The following is a 22,980-nucleotide window of genomic DNA, read 5'->3' as shown; positions in this document are numbered from 1 at the left end:
TGAAACCCTTGCATCTGATTAATGTATGCTAATAAAAATAGAAAACAAAAAGAATTACCAAGTAAAATACATTTTTAGGTCTTTTCTAATTGGTTCTGCCATCAACACGAGAATGAAGGGGTGCCATATTTACAAAGCTGGATCCTCAAACTCGAGCAGACCATTTTAGCACCCTGAAACTGGGAGGGACTAAATGAACATTGCACATTAATTCTACGTTCTAGGTCCACTTGGACTTCTGAGACTCAGTATTCTCAATTATAAAAGGGGAAATTTATGGTATGTAATTGATAGGTTGTTATAAGGATGGATTGGGATAAACCAAAATGAGGCCTAAATTTAACACTTAGGATAGAGAAGAATCACTTAAAGTTGTTCCAATTGGCCAGGTACTGGTGGTTATTCAGAAGGCTGAGATCTGGACTATTGAAGTTTAAAGCCATCTTAGGTAGAAAAGACTGTGAGACTTTGTTTGCAATTAACCAGCAAGATTCTAGGCTTGAAGACATGGTTCAAGTGATGGAGTTCCAGCCAGGAACAAGAAAGCCCAGTGAGGGGCTGGGAAGGTGGCTCAGTGGTAGAGTGCTTGCCTTGCATGCATGAGGCCCTGGGTTCCATTCCTCAACACCACATGAGCAGAAAAAGCTGGAAGTGGTGCTGTGGCTCAAGTGTAGAGTAAGTGCTAGCTTCGAGCTGAAGAGCTCAGGGACAGTGCCCAGGCCCAGAGTTCAGGCCCCATGACCGACAAAAAACAAAAACAAAAACAAAAAAACAAAAAACAAAACAACAACAACAAAACCCAGTACAAGCATAAAAGCAAAATTTGTTACAATTACAATGCATACCTAAGATTTAACTGGATGAAGGTATATACACTTTAGGGTTGAAGAACTCTACTTTGATTTATATATAACCCTGATTTTGCTCATTAAAATGAGTTGTATCTCCTTGATTCACCTCAGACTCTGGGTTTCATATTCAGTAAGAGAAACTTTTCCTTAATCAAATGATTTGATATCATTACAGCAAAATAGAGACAATTTTATTGATGCAAGTATCTTACATGTATTTGTGCCTGTACATACAGAACCAGGGTTCAGCTACAGAATTTCTTGGAGAATTTAAGTAGCAAATAAAAGTGCATAAAAGACTTGGCATGTTGCCTTGACAACTATATGCAGAAGAAAGTATATGCCCATACAGCAAGTTTGGAAAACATAAATGCTTCCCAGCAAACTAGTTCTATTAAATATAGACCCTATTGTCTTGAAAAATAAACAAAGACAAGTAATACCCCAATCCTTTCTTAGCATTATTTTTCAACAAAATTGGAGACATTATCTCTTCCATTATCCAGTATTCTGCATCAAGAGACTAAACAAACCCAACTTGTAGCTTTTCTCATTAAAAACTGTTTTGCTTCTGCTTCAGGAAAACTTGAATGTTCAGTTGTTTCTTCAGTCTCTAGGTATTGAACTCTGAGTAAACTTTGATAATCATTATATGCCTTGTAAAATTATTGATTTTAGATTCTTGCCTAAAGTGATTTCCACTATTTCTACCTCTTCTAATTCCTTAACTTCCAGTCCACTTTCTTTAACTATGCACAGGAAGGTGGTGTGTGTGTGTGTGTGTGTGTGTGTGTGTGTGTGTGTGTGTGTGTATGTGTGTGTCCTGTCATGGGGCCTGAACTCTGGTCCTGGGTGCTGTCCCTTAGCTCTTCAGCTCAAGGCTAGCGCTCTACCACCTGAGCCACAGCACCACTTTTTCTGCTTATGTGGTGTTGAGGAATAGAACCTAGGGCCTCATGCATGCAAGGCAAGCACTCTACCAGTGAGCCACCTTCCCAACCCAGACAAGAAGTTTTAAAATGCTGATAGAACATCAACTGGAAGGAGAATCACAGGAATTTAAAGAGAAGAGAGATAAGAGCCTCAAGATATGACTCATTCTTGAGATGAGGCTTCTCATAGACAAGATTTCTTTTCGACTACTACTCACTCAAATGGACATGTTATTTACAGTTAGTCTCTCCCCATGCCTGAATAATCATGAAATTTTTTAATATTGATTGAATTTGGAGGTATAGGATTTCATCTCTGAAGTCAATCCCTATTCACTTTTCGAATTTTTTTTCAGATAAACATTAGCAAAAACAAACTTCTTATGAGACAAAAAAAGAAAAAGAAAAAGACAAAATCACAAGGAGCCTGCTGAGCAAATCTGAACTGATTGAGTTTCGTTCACATCATTTTATCCTAGAAGATTAAACATAGTTGTTTTCTGGTGCAAGCTAATTAGCTTCTCCCTTGTGCCCATTGATGGAATACATATTTTTGTTTTCATAAAGACAACACAGTTTTCATGGTAACATGCCTCTGGCTCTAGCAGAGAATGAGAAAAAGATGTTGTTGAAAATTGATTGTCTTGTTTTCCCTCTTTAGATTATAGAACAAAATGCTGAAAGTTTTCTCCCAATATGTAATTGAGGTATACTCTCCCTTAGAGTAGTGAAGGTAGAAAAGACCAAAGAAAGATATTAATAAAGCATTAAAATCCCTATTAAAAGAACTGTGAGCACCTTTTGAACAAAGTCTCCAGAGAATAATGTCCAGGCATAATGAAATTAGTCAATGTTGATAATAATTTTAGAGTAATTGACAATCTTTTTGTGTTTGAGGCTGGGAGAGACTTATCAGTGATGCCTGATGGAACTTTTGAGGGCCAGACCAGGTCAGGGGTGAGATGTCAATAGGTGAGCATTATTTGTTTAAGCCATTTGGGATTTTCTAGCTCAAGGATGAATCTAAACTTACCTGACACAATGATATAAACATCTTTAATGTAACTAATTGGGTCAAAAATCACAGAAGCAGATAACAAAATAAAATAAATTTGGAGAATGAGAGAACAGGGTATTTTCTCTCATCTTCCATGAATTTGTTCTCAGCTATTCTTCCAGTTTAGATTTTTAATTAAATAAGTATACTTCAAAGAGTCAAAATTTATGCTTATCATTATAATTTAAAATGACACATACCCGTAAACTTCTAAGCAAAAGCTAAGTAATAACAAAGACAAAAGTAAAAAATAAGCTGTGTCCTCATGGTTTATGCTTGCAATCTGAGTTACTCAGGTGGCTGATTGTGGTTCAAAGCCAGCCTAGGCAGAAAAGTCCAAAAACCTTTTATCTCCAATCAACCAGTAAAAAGCCAGGTTTGCTAAGAGAAAGTAAACTGTGAGAGAACAAAAGGTCCTGAATTCAAGTTTCCAGTATCATAAAAAAGGAAAAAACAATGTCGAGAAAAATAAATATCATGAAAGGTTATTTTTAATCAAAGGTATTTATTTTATCATCAAATATAAAATAATAAATTTATCTATTAAAAACCAAGCTTCAGCCCAGGCAGAAAAGGCCCAGTGAGACTCATCTCCAATAAAACACTCAAAAACCCTAAGTGGAGCTGTGGTTCAAGTGGTAGAGCATTAGCCTTGAGCACAAAAAGGCTCAGGGACAGTGCCCTGGCTCTAAGTTCAAGCCCCATAACTAACAAAAAAAGCCCACGGAACCTCCAAAATACAAAAAAGCAAGCAAACAAACAGACAAAAAACCCCAAAACTTCAGCCTGTAATCCTAGTTACTCCAGAGGTTGAGATCTGAGGATTGTGGTTCAAGGCCAGCACTGGGAAAACAAAACAAAACAAAGCAAACAAAACAAAAGTTCCAAGATGGGTATTAAAAAACAAACATGTTGCCGGGTGCCGATGGCTCACACCTGTAATCCTAGCTATGCAGGAGGCTGAGATCTGAGGACCACAGTTCAAAGCCAGCCCAGGCAGGAAAGTCTGTGAGACTCTTATCTCCAATAAACCACCAGAAAACTGGAAGTGGCTCTGGGGCCCAAGTGGTAGAGCACTAGCCTTGAGCTGAAGAGCTGAGGGACAGGGCCCAGGCCCAAAACATGCTATGTACAGAAAAAAATGCAAATAAATTCTGAGCATAAGAGACAATAGTTTTTATGTTTAAGGGTTCTGTTCTACCATTTGAGCCATAGCTCCACTTCTGGCTTTTTGGTGGTTAATTGGAGATGAGTCACATAGACTCCTGCTTGGTCCTGCTTGGTCTGAGGACTGTGGTCCTCAGATCTTAGTGTCATGAGTAGCTAGGATGACAGGCATGAGTCTTGAACACCCAGCCTTCATCAGCTTTTGATATTACTGTTTTATTTTCATCTGGTAAATGTACTGTCATCTTACCTTGAGAACTCCCTTCTCCCATGCCACAGGTTTCTAAAAAGACTATCATATCTTTCTACTTTTATTTTTCCACATCTATGAGGAGTTGGGAGGCTCAGTCAAATTAATCTATAGTTTTCACCACAGTAGATTACGAGTCATTAGGTAACCCAGTGTAACCAGTGACTATATCATTGCTTCTTGCTCAGCATTAGGAGAAAGGAAATAAAAAATCCCACTAGTGAGGAGAAATAGAGATGAGTAGAATTAAGTGATCTATAAGACATCAATTATTATTGATATTTCAGCCTGGGGATAAAGTTATCCTTGACTAACCCATGAAAATTTCAGTTATATTAGCCAACACTTCACCTTTTTGCATACATTAATTTGAATATGCTTTTGTCATCGCTAGCCAAAAGAATCCTGATATACAGTTTTGATTTGGTCTCAATTAGACTTGTTTTTTGTTTTGCTTTTCAGATTGGGAATTGAACACAAGGCCTTGTATATGATAGGAAAGCACTCCACCACCTGAGTTAAACCTCCAGCCCCTTTATGATTTTTTTAGAGAGGCTTTCACTATTTTGCTTGTGTTGGCCTTGAACTCTCAGTATCTCTGCCTTCACTTCCAGGTAACTGGGGTTACCAGCGGGCATTACTACCTTCAGCTTTGTTTATATCTACTAACATTTGCTTTATATATTTAGGTGCTCTATGTTGAACACACACATATCTATAGTTCATATTTATTGCTGAATTGACCCCTTTGCCATCACATACTGACTCTTTTTTACTGTTTGTTTTTTTTCCTTAGTGGTAGTGGGACCTGAATCAGGGCCTCATGTTCACTAGGCCAGCCTTTTACCACTTGAGTTATGTCCCCAATTGCCTTTTTTTTTTTTTACCATTTTTTATTTAAGGTTCATGTTATCCTATCCCTTCACTTTTAGATATGTATAACCCTAGAGTGGAAGTGATTTTCTTATAAGCAACGTATAGTTGAGTCTTCACTTTCTCAATCCATTCAATCACTCTGTGCCTTTAAGGGTAAATATCAATAGGGAAAGTCTTGATACAGCTATTTTGTAAGTTTTTTAAAAAACATTTTTGTAGTTCTTTTACATCTTCTCTTACAGTTTCTTGTGTGTTTTGATTCTTTGCTTATTATTTTTGTTTGTCTACTATATATTTATACTTGGTGGATACCATGAAGCTTATTAAGTAACATCTTTTAATTATAACAAGCTATTATGAAATTATAGCAACTTAACATAATTATAAAGCTAGGAAAGGGACAAAGAGGAGCAGAAAATATATGAACAAAATTCTATATTTGCATTCATTCCTTCCCCACATTATGAATTATGTCAAGTTCATATTTTCCTATATTGTCTACCATTCAACACAATATTGTAGTTAATATTTTATTGCTTTTTCTTCAGTATTCATACTAAAGATATGGATGGCTGGTGCATTATTTTTACAGTATTAGAGCAGTATGAATTTGTCTAAATAGTTACTCCTACCAGTGAATATTAGACATTCTGATGTCTTCATTTTACTCATTCACACATCTTTCCTTCAGTTTAAAGTACTTTTAGCATTTCTTGTAGGCTTACGTCTAACAGAGCTATATACTGTCAGCTTTTATTGGGGAATGTCTTTATCTCTCCCTCATTTCTAAAGGCTGTCTTTGCCGCATAGAGTATTTTCAGATGACAGGGCTTTTTTGTCTTCAGCAGTATGAAATCCTTATGCTACTATCTCTTGTCCTGTGAACTCAGATGCCCTTATGTGTTATATGTTTCTTTTCTCTTGCTGCCTTGAACATCTACTTTTTTACCCTTAAGAGGTTGGTTATCAGATGTCTTGAGGGATAGCTGTCCTTTATGAAGTTGAGGATCCGTGGTGGAGACAGTTCCTTAGCCACCAAAGTTGATGTTAAGCTCGGTCACATCTAATTTCACAGCTACATAAACCTGTGTAGTTTTGGGGGCCTCGGGGTGGATAAGGAGTATACTCTAGGACCACTTGAAGCTAGCAATGTTGAAGGCCAAAACTTCTTTGTTCTCCTGGTGCATGGTCTAAAGGCAAGTGTAGAGGCTTAGTAAGCAATTCTAGCCCATGTGCAGGGTCTTTAGTTTCTGTCTCCTGTTGATTCTTACAATGGCAGTTGTAGTACTGAGCTCCAAGACAAAGGCCTGTGCTAGCTGTATGCCTTCTAATGAGTGGAGCTCTGCTTCTCTCCTTGCTGCCTGATGCTCAGGGAGGAAGGGATGGTGGAGGTTGTTAATGGCTTGGCTAACACGGTTGGAATGGCTCCGTCTGTGAGAATTAACACAGGGTAGGGGTTGTGGAGCTCTACCTGGCACCTGGTTTCACCATGACAGGCCTGGTTCTAGGTGTCAAATCTAAGGTCCAGACTTAGTTGCCACTCCCTTCTACTGTGTATCACTCCGCCCACACTGCTGAGTCAAGGGAGGGGAGATACCACCACTCCTTCCTTCCTGCCTTCTTCCATGTATCTTTTCTTTTTATTACATGAAAACCTAGTACTATGTTTATTCATCTGGTTTCCTTAGCTCTTGTGAGCATAGTTTGGCTCATGACTAACAAGTGTGTTAAGAGGAAAGTGATCAATCGTTGGAGGATCTTACTCAGATGGCTTCTTGCTTCAATTCTTCAAATGAGTTTCTTTAGTTCTTGAAATTATCTCCTTGTAAGTGAAACAGAAAGGTAATTTCTACTCTGTGGGGGTAGTCGTTAAATGTAATTGAATTGTATGACTGTGCTATGAATTATTATGAAAAGTTAATGTCTTATTAATATGATGATTATTATTATTACTTAATATTGGAATTGCGATGATGTCAAGTTTCTGGGAAATAATTTGATTTCTCCATTTGCTATCTTGCTGCTAAAATGATGAGAGGGCTTAATACTGCTTTCAAAAAGAAAGCAAATAAAACTTAGGGCAAAAAAAGAGGAATTGGATTTGTGAACTGGGATTTAATATGTAATGCCTTATAGAGATGACTTAGAGCACTCAATAAAGGCTTGTTGGCTGGTTGATTCGATTTAGAACAGCAAAATCCATGAAAATAAACACTGACCTATCTACTCAGGAAGGACTTTGAGAATCCAATAGCTTTCAGTCAACAGGCTTGATAACAATATGTGAAATTCAATCTACTCTGCATCTATTTTCATATATTAGATTGGAAATACTGTGACTTTTTGTGACAATCAGTGGCAGAAAATGTGTGACTCAGCTGCAAGTGGGAAGTACATGTCATCTTTGTGAGCAAAGCAATATAAATAGTACTGCTACTTACGAGCATGATGTTGGCCATAAATAGTATATATGGGTAAGGCATTAATGGCATATTGCAAACCCAAATATATTTATTGTGGTCAAATGTTCTGAAAACTAGCCAGGCACTGGTAGCTGTATTCCTAGCTACTCAGGAGGCTAAGATCTGAGGATCGCGGTTCAAAGCCAGCCCCGGCAGGAAAAGTCCGTGAAACTCTTATCTCCAATAAACCACCAGAAAACCAGAAGTGGAGCTGTAGCTCAAGTGGCAGAGTGCTCGCCTTGAGCTGAAGAGCTCAGGGACAGTGTTCAAGCCCCACGACCAAAAAAAAAAAAAGTTCTGAAAACTATTCAGAAGGGCCCTGTTCAAATGTAACCGACACTTTGATAGCCCAATGAAAAGACAGAGCTTAATGAAAACTGGCCACCAGACTTGAACAGACACTTCACTGAAGATGCTGTATGAACAGTCAGGAAGCACACAAAAAGTCTTCGAAATCCTTCATCATTGGGAAAATGCAAAATAAAAGCAAATTAAAATTAAATATAACCAGAAAGGCTGAAAATAAAGCACTGAGCAGACTGGGTATGGAGAACATGGACAAACTGAATCCCTCATCCATTACTAGAGGAAATGTGACATGACATAATCACTTGGGAAAAGTTTGGTGTAGATATGAAATTATACACTCATGGACTGGGAAGGTGGCTCAGTGGTAGAGCGCTTGCCTTGCATGCATGAGGCCCTGGGTTCGATTCCTCAGCACCACATAAGCAAACAGAAAAAACCCGGAAGTGGCGCTGTGGCTCAAGTGGTAGAGCGCTAGCCTTGAGCTGAAGAGCTGAGGGACAGCGCCCAGGCCCAGAGTTCAGGCCCCACGACCAGACCCCAAAAAATATTAAAAAAAATTATACACTCATATTTATTTAATCATTTATTTAGTGGTAGTCAGGGCCTTATGCTTGCTAGTTAGTTCCCTATCACTTGAGACACATTCTCAAGCCCTCACACATCTACTTGAAAGCTAAATATTCCCCTTCTAAGTATCACAAAGGAATGAAAATACATATTTGAGTGCAGTTTGATCAAGCTCTGAGTGGTTTCATTGGGTTCTGCTATCTCTCTGAGTTTCACCTTATCATTTTATAAAGACTAGTGGAATTGGTGATGTTCTTTTCTCTCTCCTTGCTTAGGTTCTCGGAGCTATTCCCTTGCAATATGAGTCTTATTTCAGAAACCATAAAAACTGTCACCAGCACAAATAAGGTCTAAGATTACAAATAGCTCCAAATGGCAGTTTCTCATGAATTTTTGCCTTTTCGGAGGAAAGCTCTTTCCTAACGCCATCCTACTAGGGATATAAGGACCTAAATGTATGGTTTATAGAACTTCTCAAATTAGATGTCTGACTACTTTACTCTGTTCAGTAACAAATCATTTTCAAAAAAATCTATATTAAGAATTGATTTTTTTTACAAAAGTACATAACTGGGAGCAAATGAGGGTCTTATTGTCTTGTATTATGGAGGGTTTACAATTGATTTGCAAAATTCTATTTTATGATCTCAATGGTAGTTACAAGTGACTACAGTTTAAAATAATTCAGTGAAGTCATTTTTCTCTATAAAAACATGTAACTCTCACTGAGTCACATTTTCTGCCCCCACAATGATGACCATCTGATGAAAATATAGGCAGAAATAATAGGAATCCATGACATATATGCATGTATGTATGTATGTCACTGGAGAGTTATAAAAAAAGAACTATGAATTAGGAGGACATGAAAATTTTATTCTGATGGGGGAAGAAGGACCCCAAGGAACTCTTCCTGAGAACATGGCACTGTAGTTGTAAAAGTGGTAGGGGAAAGGAAGAGAAAAAATTCATGGTGAAATAGCAATCAGAATGATAGAAAAAAGGTACATGTGGATAAAGGATGGTACTAGCAGAAAAGTTTCAGGCCAGATAACAAACATCTTGTTATATAAAATATTGGATTTTATTTTGTAGATGTTTCTGATATCTTTTAGACACTGACATTTCAAAGGGCAATTAACCTAGATCAGGTATCAGGAAACTATAGCCTAAAGTTCAGATCTGGCCTACCTGTAGCTAAGAAAGACAGTTATATTTTCAAAAGCTTTGAAATATAATCAAAAGAATATTTAATAATTAAAAAATCATGAAATTCATATTTTGGGTTTATATAGGGACAACATCCTTGCAAGATGAGTACACCATAAGTAAGGGAGCTGAAGCTTATACTTCACCTCACTTGATATGATAGTGCTTTTAAATATGAGGGCTAGATATTTTTTTTTGTTGGTTGTGGTGCTTGGACTCGGCCTGGGTGCTGTTCCTGAGCTCTTCAGCTCAAGGTGAGTGCTCGACTACTTGAGCCACAGCACTGCTTCTAATTTTCTGATAGTTTATCTAAGCTGAGTCTCATAGACTTCCCTGCCTGGGGTGGCTTTGAACTGTGATCCTCAGATCTCAGCCTCCTGAGTAGCTAGAATTACAGGTGTGAGCCATCAGCACCTGGTTTCAGGGCTTGATTTGACTTTTGGTCTATCAATGCTATTGTCTGTGATGTCTCCATACACTGCCTCCTAATCCTCTATGAGTGCATACCAAACTTCAAACTCTACTATTGGCACAAGAACAGAACTGAGGACCAATGGAATAGAACTGAAGACCCAAGGGGCTGGGAAGGTGGCTTAGTGGTAGAGTGCTTGCCTTGCATGCATGAGGCCCTGGGTTGGATTCCTCAGCACCACATAAGCAGAAAAAGCCGGAAGTGGTGCTGTGGCTCAAAGGGTAGAGCACTATCCTTGTGCTGAAGAGCTGAGGGACAGTGCCCAGGCTCTGAGTTCAGGCCCCACTACTGACAAACAAAAAAAAAAAAAAACAGAACTGAAGACCCAAAAATGAACCCGCAGATCTCTAGCCACCTAATCTTTGATAAGGGAGCCAAAAGAATAGAATGGAAGAAAGACAGCCTCTTCAGTAAATGATGCTGGCAAAATTGGTTAAACATCTGTAGAAAACTAAAATAAGATCCTTATATATCACCCCGTACCAGAATCAACTCCAAATGGATCAAAGACCTCGAAGTAAAAGCAGATACCCTGAAAACACTACAGGAAGGAATAGGAGAAACTCTAGGGTACCTTGGCACAGACCAAAATTTTCTTCATAAAGACCCAGAAACACAACAAATCAAAGAAAGGTTGGACAAATGGGATTCTAACATCAATTTACTTTTAAATTTAGCATAGAAAACATACTTGCTATCTTAGCCATTTTAAATGTATAGTTCCCTAGTGATTAACTATATTTACACTGCTGTGAACTCAGTCTCTAAAATTTTTCTTCTTACAAAGTTGAAACTCTATATTCATTGCATCTTCATACCTAATTTCTTATTCCTCCTAGTCCCAGGTAATAACCATTCTACTTTCTGCTTCTTTAAGTTTTACTGAAATAGATACTCTATATAAGGAAAATAACAGATTAGTTGTCTTTTTGTGATTGGTTTTTCTCCCTCAGCATCATGTTTTTGAGATTTATCCATGTTGTATCATTTTTTGAGGATAAAAAATATCTCATTATATATATTCACCACATTTTCTCCATCCATCCACCATCAGTGGGCATTTAGGTTGCCTCAACTTCTTGCTATTGTGACTAATACTCTAATTGATACGAGAACCTGTTTCTAATTATTTTGGATATATCCTCAAGTGGTACTATTGGATCACATTATACTGATCTTTTCAATTCGGTGGGGGAATCCTTCTATATTGTATTTAAAGGAATGGTACCACTGTTTTCATTGCCTCTTTATGAGTATTTTTGGATTTTAGGGTGTGTGTGTCCACACACACACACTCACACACACACTCACACACACATTCACACATACACCAATAGTAGAGCTTGAACTCAGGACTTCACATGTGCAGTTGGCTTGGGTTTTCTACTGTAGGCTGGCATTCTACCAATGGAGCCATACTTCCACTTCTAAGGTAAATATATTTGAATAAGTATAAGCCTACATATTTGCATTTCCCTAAATAAATCGACAATTCAGGTATTTTAAAAAGTCTTAATCAATGGAAATCTAGATTGACTAGATGAAAACGATCATCAGAATGATAACAACATTCAAATTTTGGGAGATTTTAAAATAAAGGCTTTTATTTCAGGCAGATAAAAACAAACTTGTTAAGTCACCTTAAAAAAGCCTCTTCAGGGCTCAACTTAAGAAAAACAAAAAAGGATATAGAATTAAAAATAGTACCATTGGCTCACTCTTATTATCTTAGCTACCTTGGAGGCTGAGATCCAGAGGATCTCAGTTCAAAGCTAGTCTAAGCAAAAAAGTCTGAGTGACTCCTTCTCCAAAATAACCTGTAAAAAGTCAAACTATAAGAATGGTTCAAGTGGTAGCATTCTAGCTGTGAGCAAGCAAGTCAAGAAAGTACAAGGTCCTGAGTTCAAACCCCATTACAAGAAAGAATAAAAAATAGGCAGACAGAAAGACAAAAAGTCTCTATGTATGAGTTAATTCCATAATAAATATCTAATAAATTGCTTCCAAAATATGTAGAATTAATTTAGAACAGACAAAATGTGCTCTCAGCCTTAAATCAGTCACCAATAACACTAAACCAATGGAACCTGAAATTATGACTACTAAGCTTCTAAATTTCTTCAAAGTAAAACTGAAGCAAGTTATGTCTAAAACTGACCTTTGACCTACCATGGTATGGCCATTTTCTCTTACTTGCTGAATTACATCAGCCAGAGTCATCTTTTTCATTTCTGAGTCAATACTTTCATTCATTTTAAAGTAACCATTCTTAAAGCTGATCTTGCTGACAGAGTCAATGAATCTGGGCTATCATTTATATTGTAGGCCTTTAAGAGCCCTCTACAAATTATGTCAGCTTCTCTATCTTCCATTGACATTGCATTTGCCCCTTCATTACTTGTTGCATTTTTAATAGCTATCTGCACTTCCTTTGGGTAGATGAGTAGCTCTTTTTTTTCTATGTAACTGAGGGTTGAAAAAATCTTCTAGGTGGATAATAGGGAATAAGAGGGAAGACATCATATTTGGAATGATATGCTTTTTGTTGGATTACAAGCCATAGGATTCTCCTTATAACCCACCAATTTTGCCTGATGTGGAGGTGAAAAGGAATAGTTAGGGTGTACTTTTAATTTGTTTTCCTCATATCTATTTAGCCTGGAGGTTGAGAAAGGGCAGACTGGCATGGAGTGACTTTCTGGGCCCAAATTGCACCAGACACAGGAGTCGGGAGTTTAGAAGTTGAAGAGCTCTGCTACTCCCTTGACAGGACCACTTAGCATACTATTCTAAGCAGGCTTAAAAGGGCTCAAGAATATAATCATGGCTTTGCAGGAAGGTTAAAAAGCTGAAGTCACTATCAAATTTTTGTGAAATTTGCGCCACATTGGAAAATGTTACTTGTCTAGTAACTGAGAAAATTGGTTTTAAATCCAGACTGCCCCTAACTGACTCAGATGACAGATCCAAGCTCCTTTCCTACCTAAGGAAAGGGTGACAAGTTTGGGATTTAGAGTTACTTCTCAAACTGTATCCAGGAAGGACTCTATTTTATTTTGGGTTTATCATCATCTGATGTTCTTGGTAAATACAGGAAGAAAGATTACTAAAAAGTTTCATGTGCTTAGTTGTCAACAGTGCTAAATTGCAGTGTGACTTTTTAAATGTTTGCTATAAATTTTTAGACTTATCTCACTATGGACTAATAATAAACATTTGTTTTGGACAAGTACCAGTCAGTGGACTACGCAAAGCCAATAAACATGGGCCTAAGTGACTCCATTTTATATGAGGACTCCATTTTGGGCAGGCTTCCTGCCTAGCTTTGCTTATCTTCCCCAGACACGGCTAGTAACTCCTGTGATCTATTCTGAGAAAATCACAGTACTCAGAAACTTTGAAGCTATGTGTCTGGATCATACATCACTCAGGCAAGCATGCAAACCTGATCATGGATACACATTCCACCATCTTTCAAAAGGGTCTTGCTCTTCCACACCTTACCCTTCCTCCCCTCTCTCTCTTCTACAACTCTGCCTTACAAAAGCCATTTAAACCTCCAGTTTCCCCATGGGGCCAACTCTTTGGTATTTCTGGCTGTTTCTGGCTTAGAAGTGAATAAAACTTGTTTCCCTCTTTGCTTGTCATTCTGCCTCTTAGTGACTTCTAAGAATTCACCTCATGCACAGACTAAAGCCTTCCAGACCCAATAGACATATTAAGAGCAGGACTTAGCAAACTGAAGCCTGTAGGTCAAATATAGTACAGTGCCTATTTTTGCAACTCAGATTTTCTTGGTACACAGCCACACCCAATCTCTTAAGATATTGGCTATGACCATTTTCATTGCTAGAATGACGGTTACATTGTGACAGAACTATCATGGGGCCCGAAATATTTATGACCCTTTATGAAAAGCTTTGTCCACTCAGGTTCAGATGGACAGAAAATAAGGGAGCTGGATTAATTTCCTAAGGATTTATTAAGCACAAAGAGATAGTAATTCTGTCAAGATGCTTGGTTACAGGGAAAATTGGTTGTCTGACCCTTAGAGAAAAAAACTAGAAAATGCTGCCCTTTTTAATGGATTAGATGGCCTATAAAAGCATTCTGTTCCAAAGAGAACTACTTTGTCATTTTTTTTACCACTTTGTATTTCCAATATGCTGTTGTATTCTATCTATGCACTGCAATTATATGCATATATCATATATATAATCATAATCATGTTTGATCGATCAAGGTCATTGTCCAGAGTTCTGCCTGCCCCTTTTTTTACATTCTCCTATTTCTCCATTCTTATAACCTATCCAATTTTTAAGTAATTACCATGTCATTCTGTTGAGCTTTCTAGAACGAGCTGTAGTTTCCTATGGTGTCAACAATTCTGGGCATTGACAGTGTTCAATATCCTAAATTCAAAGGGGTCCCAAAGGACCCCTTTCACCTGTAAATAAGTACCGATAGAGGTCTATGGAGGTAACATCTGATATTAATTTTCAACAAATACAAAGTATCTGGAAAAATGTTTTAGCCAATAGCAACCCTTCCATCTTGCTTCAAAATAATTAGAGGAACATTCTTCATGGATGCTCATAGTCTCTGGTGGATGGGATTTCAAATTATCCATAATGAAAATAAAGTATTACTGGAAGGTCAGTGAAGCTATATAGATATTTTCGATGGATGAGAGGCAAGACACAAAGTACAGTGAAATTCATGGGAAAGTTTATTAGGAAAAGAAAGAACATACTTTCTATCCTGAAAGTATGTTACTTTAATGGAGAGAAAGAAGATCATTTTCCCAGACACAGGTTATTATTGAAGTGTAAGGGACTTAGAACATTAAGTCTCTCTCCAGGACTAGCCCACCAGGCAGAGGTCCAGGTTAGGCAACATATTTTTCTTGGTTACAGTATCATGAGGCTAGAGAAGGTTTAAAGACTTATACTATCTAAATTTGGATCTGGTCCACTAATCCCTAGATTACCTTCCTAGGTGTCTGCTCTGTGAAGTTAAGACCTATGGTTTTAGGCCCTGCATGTTGTCAACCCACCATAGGCTTGAATAAAACTCTTTTTTTAATCTGCAGGTGGGTAGGAGACTCAAAAACCTTCTGACATCCCATGATCTTGGTAGGGTAATTTGGTCATAACAGAGGCTGGTCAACTGCAAATCTCTCAGAGACCTCTCACGGTTATCACATACATTCACCTGGTAACTAATATATTTTCCAACTCAAGGACTGGAGGCCTGGAAGAATCTCCATTTTTAAATGTTTTTTATTGTGAAAATACTATACAGAGGGGTTACAGTTACATGAGGAAGGTAATGAGTACATTTCTTATCAAACATTGTTGCCTCCTCCTTTGTTTTTTCCTTACCATCCCTTCCCTCCCATCTCCACAACTATACTCCCCCCAGCCCCCCTCCTAAATTGTAAAGTTTATTTTCAACATAGTGTCTTGTACATCTCATTGTTACAATGGGTCGACCTATATCCCTATTTAAACATTTTGTTTTTTCCCTTCCTCTCCGCAAATTATACCGTGAAAACCATGGGACCTATGTTTCTTTGGGCCTGGCTTACTTCACCTTAATATAATTTTTTCCAAGTCTTTCCATAGCTAAGATATGGAACCAACCCAGATGCCCCTCGGTAGATGAATGGCTCAAGAAAATGTGACACACACACACACACACATACACACACACACACAATTGAATTCTATGCCTCCATCAGAAAGAATAACATCGCCCCGTTTGTTAGGAAATGGAAATACTTGAAATCCTCCATTTTAAGACTCCTCTGTATAGCCCCATGGCTAACTGCTACCATTAGTAACAAGCTCATCCAAGAAGATTTATTCTATTTTTCCTCCTCCCCAGACTCATTCACCCTGCTCTCTTATTCCTCCTTTCTGGGACTACCTCCCAAGGAAACCACCTGTTTCTCTAGTCCTTGTCTTGGGCTCTTTATAGAAAATATAAACCAAATATTTATAATGTCAGAAGCTCTTATTATTATTGCCCTAATGATGAGGAATCTGAATCATGAATAAGTGATGTATCGTGTTGAAATTTTTATTTCTAGAATGTGACATTGCTTAGGATATGTTAGTGTTTCCGCCTTAATATGTCTCAGAATTTTCCATGTAATACCTCATTTATAAAATTTTACTGTGAAAATTGAGATACATTAATAGGTATAAAGCATTTCGTAACTAAGTTTTACAAAATGGCCTCTTTATAATTAGGCAAAAGGGTAACTATTCATCTGCTGAGCTTTGTTCAAGAGTTAGGGCCCATTTACAATGATTCAAAAAATGGAGACTTTATCTGCCCTTTGTTTTCTGATTCAAGTATTGTTTTGTAGGTTGCATTTCTTGAAATACAGCCAAATGAAGCATTTTACAAGCAAAACAGGCTGCTCAATGATTTATTATCATTCAAGAATAAATTAAAATGTTCCAAAGCTGAACAATTAAGCTTTCAAAAGTAAGTATTCATACTGGAATTTCTCATTTAAAGAAATTCAAATTAGGTTTAAACTCTTAGCTCTTAAGCAGAAAAGAAAATCCTTGTCCAATTGTGAGCTATTGTATTTTTGCCATTCTAACTTTTTTTCAATCATCAGAACTATGAAGACAGAGAAAAAGATGGGTGGAAAACATGTATCTATCATTCTGGATGGTCATAAATAGCAGGCAAGAGACAATGTTAGGTATGCTTTCTCAGCTCCTGTAGTCTTATTTCCAAGAGAAATGGACATTTGGACAAGAAAACTGAATACATATCATAATCACACAGGAAACAGTATACTCATCTAAGCATTTTGAAAAGATGTTTTTGAGTGAAAGAATGATTTTGAGGTATAGATTGCATTAAGTAAATATTTAAGAGATGTGAGGCAACAATGCATACCGACCGAAGGAGGTTGCTAGCACCTTCAAGAGTGACGAGACAAAGAAGAGAACAGAGCTACTAGAGCCCAGTGATAGCTAGTGGAAGAATGGCCCTCAAAAGCAACTTTGATCACAGAAGAATGCTAGAGAGCTAGGAGAGAGCCAGGGGAGTAATTACTTTGACCTTCAAAAATCCCCTGTGGCTTGTTGACTCTCCAACTACCTCCCATTAGCTGAAACCAAGAAGCCAGAACTAGAAAGAGTCACTTGATGTAACATAGTACTCAGCTTCCAGGACAAAGAGGACCAGAGAAAGAGGAATTTACTTCCTTTGTTCACTCACTCATGAATCAATTCTACTATGTCCATGAACACAATCAGTTTTATGGAAGCTTTGGCTCATCCAAAGATCTTACAGTAACCAAGAGAAAAGCAGTTGAAAGAGATTTTAGTCCAAAATTTAGATTTTCTTTTTTTTCCTCTGAGGTTTACATGAAAGCATTTACCATCTGAGTATATATTTAAGCAAAGAACTATGATAATCTGTTACCATATAGTTAAATAGTAATATAGTTGAATATTAATTTTATGAAATTAAATGGCTTATTTTGCTTTAATATTTCAAATATCATTACACGAATCTTTTCTAAGTCGAATGACTATTGAATCTAGATCTCAAACATTTGCTCAAGTTGGGCAAAATTATTTATTCACAATTTTTTTATTGGGGAAGTAGAAAAATCAACAGATGAACTATTAGAAAATATGTCTACTTTAGTGAGCTTCATTTGGCATTGTGCTGCAGTGGTGTTAGCAAGCTCATGAGTTTGCTGCTGTTTGTTCATTCATTCATTCATTCATTCAGTGAAAACTTGTGAAGCATTAAGCAGCTTAATGAGAAAAAGAGACAGATACAGAAATATCCTGTTGTGTGCAATATCACATGATGGTTTGGGAGGTAGATAAGAGACAAGTAAATGCTTTAACTGAATATGTGCAGATTAGGATCGGCAGTGTACAGGAAATGAAAGCAGTGAAGGGCTGATCTATGGCTAGGGAGGGGACTGTCTCAAGTAGATAAGGTAGTCAGGGAAGGTGTTTTGAGAGAGAAGTTCATGAAAACACACTTTAAAGATGGAGAAGACATAAAATTGCAAAGAGTAAGATGAATTGTAACCCCGGTAGGCAGAGAGAACTCAACTACAGATGCTTAGTGGTAGAGCCTGAGCCTTATAAAAAAAATTCTGCCCATAACAGGATAAGGTGACTAGAAGGTAGCTTAAAAAATATGAAATTTGGGGTTCCCGTCCCAGATGAACTCCATGAGGATCTATGGAAAGAATCCTGGAAAAGAAGTGACTGGTGTCATTAAGAATATCTAGGAAACCCTGCCCATAAAGAACTGTTGATAATATTTGATTTGTACAGAGACATAACTCAAGGAAATGGAGGATGGTCACAAAAATCAATGTGTAATTGTGTTGGTGTTCTAGAGTGTCTTGTAGTGATCTAGCAGGACCAAATTGATCAGACACACCCCTGCTTCCTGGGTCTTGAGATGACCATCTGCTTTATATATGAAAAAGTCATGAGACGTGATGGACTGAATTCCAAAGACACTTTTTCTAGATGTCCATTCTCTGGCTATTCCAACTATAACCTAGCTATCACCATGAAGGAACTTTTTCTGGAAGGAAATTTGTTCTGGAAATGGAACTTTAAAATAGTAGACGGGATTATTCTGGTGGATATAAAATAAACACACAAATATTTTTAGACAAATAACTTTGCTCAGTTAGAATCAGAAGGGAATATTCAATAAAATAGAAAGGCACAGAATTGAGAGGCACGCTTGGTACTTATGGTACTCATACCTATAATCCTAGCTGCTCATGAGGCTGAGAACTGTTCGTTCAAAGCCAGCTGGGCAGAAAAATCCATGTGACACTATCTCCAGCTAAGCAGCATCATGCATCTGAGACAGGAAATTAAAGCACTCAATACACTTTGAAATGCTGGGAGCTGTTGGGTTCACACTTGTAATCCTAGGTAATCAGGAGGTTGAGATCTGAGGATTGTGGTTCGACACCAACCTGAACAGGAAAGTTGTGAGACTTTGTTTTTATTGTGAAAATACTGTACAGAGGTGTTACAATTACATGGGCAAGATAATGAGTACATTTCTTATCAAGCATTGTAGCCTCCTCCTTTGTTCCCCTTCTCATCCCTTCCCATCCTCCCCCTGCCCCCCACCCAATCCTCCCCCAGCCCTGCACCAAAGTTGTAAAGTTTGTTTTCAACAGAGACTCTTATCTTCAATTAACTACCAAAAAAGGTTAAAAGTGGAGCTGTGGCTCAAGTGGTACACCACTAGCCTAGAGCAAAAATGTTCAGAGATAATGCCTAAGCCCTGAGTTCAAGCCTCAGAACTGGCACAAAAAAAGTAACAGAATATGGGAAAAATGGAAAGCATAAATTTTCAAAAAAATTAGAGAAGACAATTTTCTATAGATGTTGGATCATTTCAGACATAGAAGTTTAAAATGTTTAATGTTATACAGGTGAACACTTACCACTATTTTAGGAGTAAAATAGAAGGGAAGTGAGGAGTATTAAGTTGACCAACTACATTATTTACCATAGCTAAAATATGGAACCAACCCAGATGCCCCTCAGTAGATGGATGGATCAAGAAAATGTGGCATATATACACAATGGAATTCTATGCCTCCATCAGAAAGAATGATGTCACCCCAATTGTTAGGAAATGGAAAGAATTGGAAAAAAACATATTAAGTGAAGTAAGCCAGGCCCAAAGTAACATAGGTCCCATTCTTTCCCTTATTTGCAATAACTAGTATATGTCTGAGTCAAGCAGAAACGGTCAGATAAGTTGATGTTAGGCGAAATGAACCCCAAGATAAGGACTCAAATGTTTTTCTTTCTTGCTATTGTTTCTAACATATTTATAAGTTATTTTTTGTTGCTTTGTATGTCCCTCCCCCACGGTATAACCCCTGATTTCACTGTATTTGATGTTGGTATAATTTGGGGAGAGGAAGGGAAAAAAAACAAATGTTTAAATAGGGATACAGGTGGACCCATTGCAACAATGAGACATACAAGACGTTATGTCGAAAAATGGACTTTACAACTTTGGCCCGGTGGTGGGGGAGATGGCAAAGGATGTTAAGCGGAAACAAAGGAGGAGGCAACAATGCTTGATAAGAAATGTACTCATTACCTTGCTCATGTAATTGTAACCCCTCTGTATGGTATTTTCACAATTAAAAATATAAAAAAATAGGGATACAGGTTGACCTATTGCAACAATGAGATGTACAAGATGCTATGTTGAAAAATGAACTTTACAATTTAGTTGGGAGTGGGGGGTGGGGGGGAGGGGGAATGTAGTTGTGGAAATGGGAGGGAAGGGATGGGAAGGGAAAACAAAGGAGGAGGCAACAATGCTTGATAAGAAATGTACTCATTACCTTGCCCATGTGATTGTAATCCCTCTGTATAGTATTTTCACATAAAAACTTATTTAAAAAAAGAAATTGAATTTACAAAAAGAAAATCAAGAAATCATTAGGCTAGCTTAAGGCTGATATGTAAGTAAAACTATTACTATACGTCATTTATTGACAGATATATAGTAACTGTCAGGGGAACAAAAGTAGACACTGCAGCTTCTTCAGGAAAGGCAACTATAGTTTTTCACCATAAGCTCTCCCATGCCTATTTGGTTTTTAATTATTTTACACATATTTGTTTGATAAGCCAAAGAAAGATAAGATGCACCATCAGCAACCTTACAATTTAGTTTTACGAAAACAACATTATCCATTACATGAAATGAACTGGGGCTGGTTTAGATTCAACTGGCATTGTAGTTTAGTATTTAATTTGTAAATTTGTCTTCATTTTATAATAGAATAAAAGCATAAAGATTTTAGTCATAGTTTTATGTATGTGCATTTCCAAATGCCATTAGAATAAAAAAATGTAAGTCAATTCTTCAGAACTGAACTTTCCTCCCCCCACATCATTATATCACTTACGTTTGAAGAATACACTTCACTGTAAGGGCTTTACTACCTTGGTACCAACTCATTACTCATGGCTTTGTTCGGTTTTCATCTTCTCTTGAAAGCTTTAATCCTCTAAGCAGAATTGATGATGGTTTCCTTTGGGTCCCACTGTACAATATATGTTCATTTATCACAGCTTATGTTTCTCATCATAGTGCTATTTGTTTACAAAGATGTTTATGATTCTTAGACTAAAAGTGCTTATAGGGGTGCTCATAGATTATTCATCTGTATTTTTAAGACCCAGCTTTTAGCCAATTACATACAAAGGAGTTCTGCAATGTTTGCTAAGTCAATAGGTAGTAGCAGAGCTTCCTGTGATTTTTCTCCAGGCTAACTAGTCTATAATACTTGCTGTTTTACAACTTAGCTTTGGCAAAAAGGAACACACTCTCTCTGTATTGATTATAACCTTTAGAAATGGACCTAAATAGCTCACAGACAGGTATCTAAACAAAAGCATGAAGGCTCCTTACGACATTCAAGCTGGCTTGGTTGCTTTAGTTTTTAAAAGTCCTTTGTTTAATTGTGATCTCAATTATAGCACTACTTCAAAAGAGAATTTATAGGAACAATCACTATGTAGTATGTAAAACTATTATGCAGTACTTAATCCTAGATGTGTTTTAAATTTCTCATTAATACTCCCTTTCACAATAGGTTTAAGAATTTGGAAAAAAACTTACTTTCTTAAATGTTTTGCCTTCTTAACCTTAGATTTCTAAATAGTAATCTCATAAGAATCAACATTCAAATAAATAAGGTTTATTTAGTTCCTTCTAAATGTATTGCATTTTTACTGAACATTCTTAAAGATATGGATTAATTATTCATGGAATCTTATGTAGTCTATAATAAAAAATAGAATATATCCTGAATCAGGTGTCAAACAAAAATATATGAAAAATATTACAGTAAAGTCACCAGCACAACAATGTTCATTACAGCACTATTCACCATGGCCAAGATATGAAATCAGCCCAGATGCCCCACGGTGGATGAATGGATCAGGAAAATGTGGTATACATACCCATTATAATTTTAATCATCCATTAGAAAGATCAATATTGTACCATTTGAAAAGAAATGGAAAGACAAGAAAAATCATACTACCTAAAGTAAGCAGGCCCATATATAGAAACTAGAATTAGCCTATAGACCTATAAGTGAACACATTGGGTGGTATGTGTTTCCAAAGGTATTAACTGAAATATGATAGATTTGAGGCAGAACTCAAATAGCATAAATCCTTAAAAAGGCAAATCCAAAGTGTAACAAAATAAGTAGCATGAAATTGGGACTTGCAAGGGATGGTTTGGGACCAAGGAGAGTGGGGTAGAGCAATAAAGAGAAGAGGGGAAAATGAAGTGAAGAGTGCAATGTATATACTACAAAACTAAAACAAGTGAAGGGAAAGATGGGGGAGAATGCTGAAAGGGGCAGCATTCATCAAGAGCCATTATAATTATAAGCTACTTTGATAATTGGTAACCCCTTTCTCCAACTAACGATAATAAAAATTCAGTTCAAAAAGAATGGTTTGGACTGTATTTCCTTTCATCTGTCATCTCCTTTAGTCTCAATTTCCTTTAAACTAACACTGCTTTGATAGAAGGCTCATTTGAAATATAGCCCTCAAGTATGAACGAATACTAAATATTTTCCATTTTCCTAAAATAAGGCCCTGTACAGTAATCTTAAATCCCCAACTGCTTTCCATGATAATTTATTGACCAGAGAACTCTGCCCACCTGTACATAGACATAGCTCTCTTGGAGAGCCCTGCTGCTATATTGGATTTAGTATAAATAAACACCTTCCCGGGCTAT

Source organism: Dipodomys ordii, unplaced genomic scaffold (assembly GCF_000151885.1).
Source record: "Dipodomys ordii isolate 6190 unplaced genomic scaffold, Dord_2.0 Scaffold150, whole genome shotgun sequence".
NCBI classification, from domain to species: domain Eukaryota; kingdom Metazoa; phylum Chordata; class Mammalia; order Rodentia; family Heteromyidae; genus Dipodomys; species Dipodomys ordii.
The sequence above is the reverse complement of the archived record's forward strand: the minus strand, read 5'-3'. Positions refer to the sequence as shown.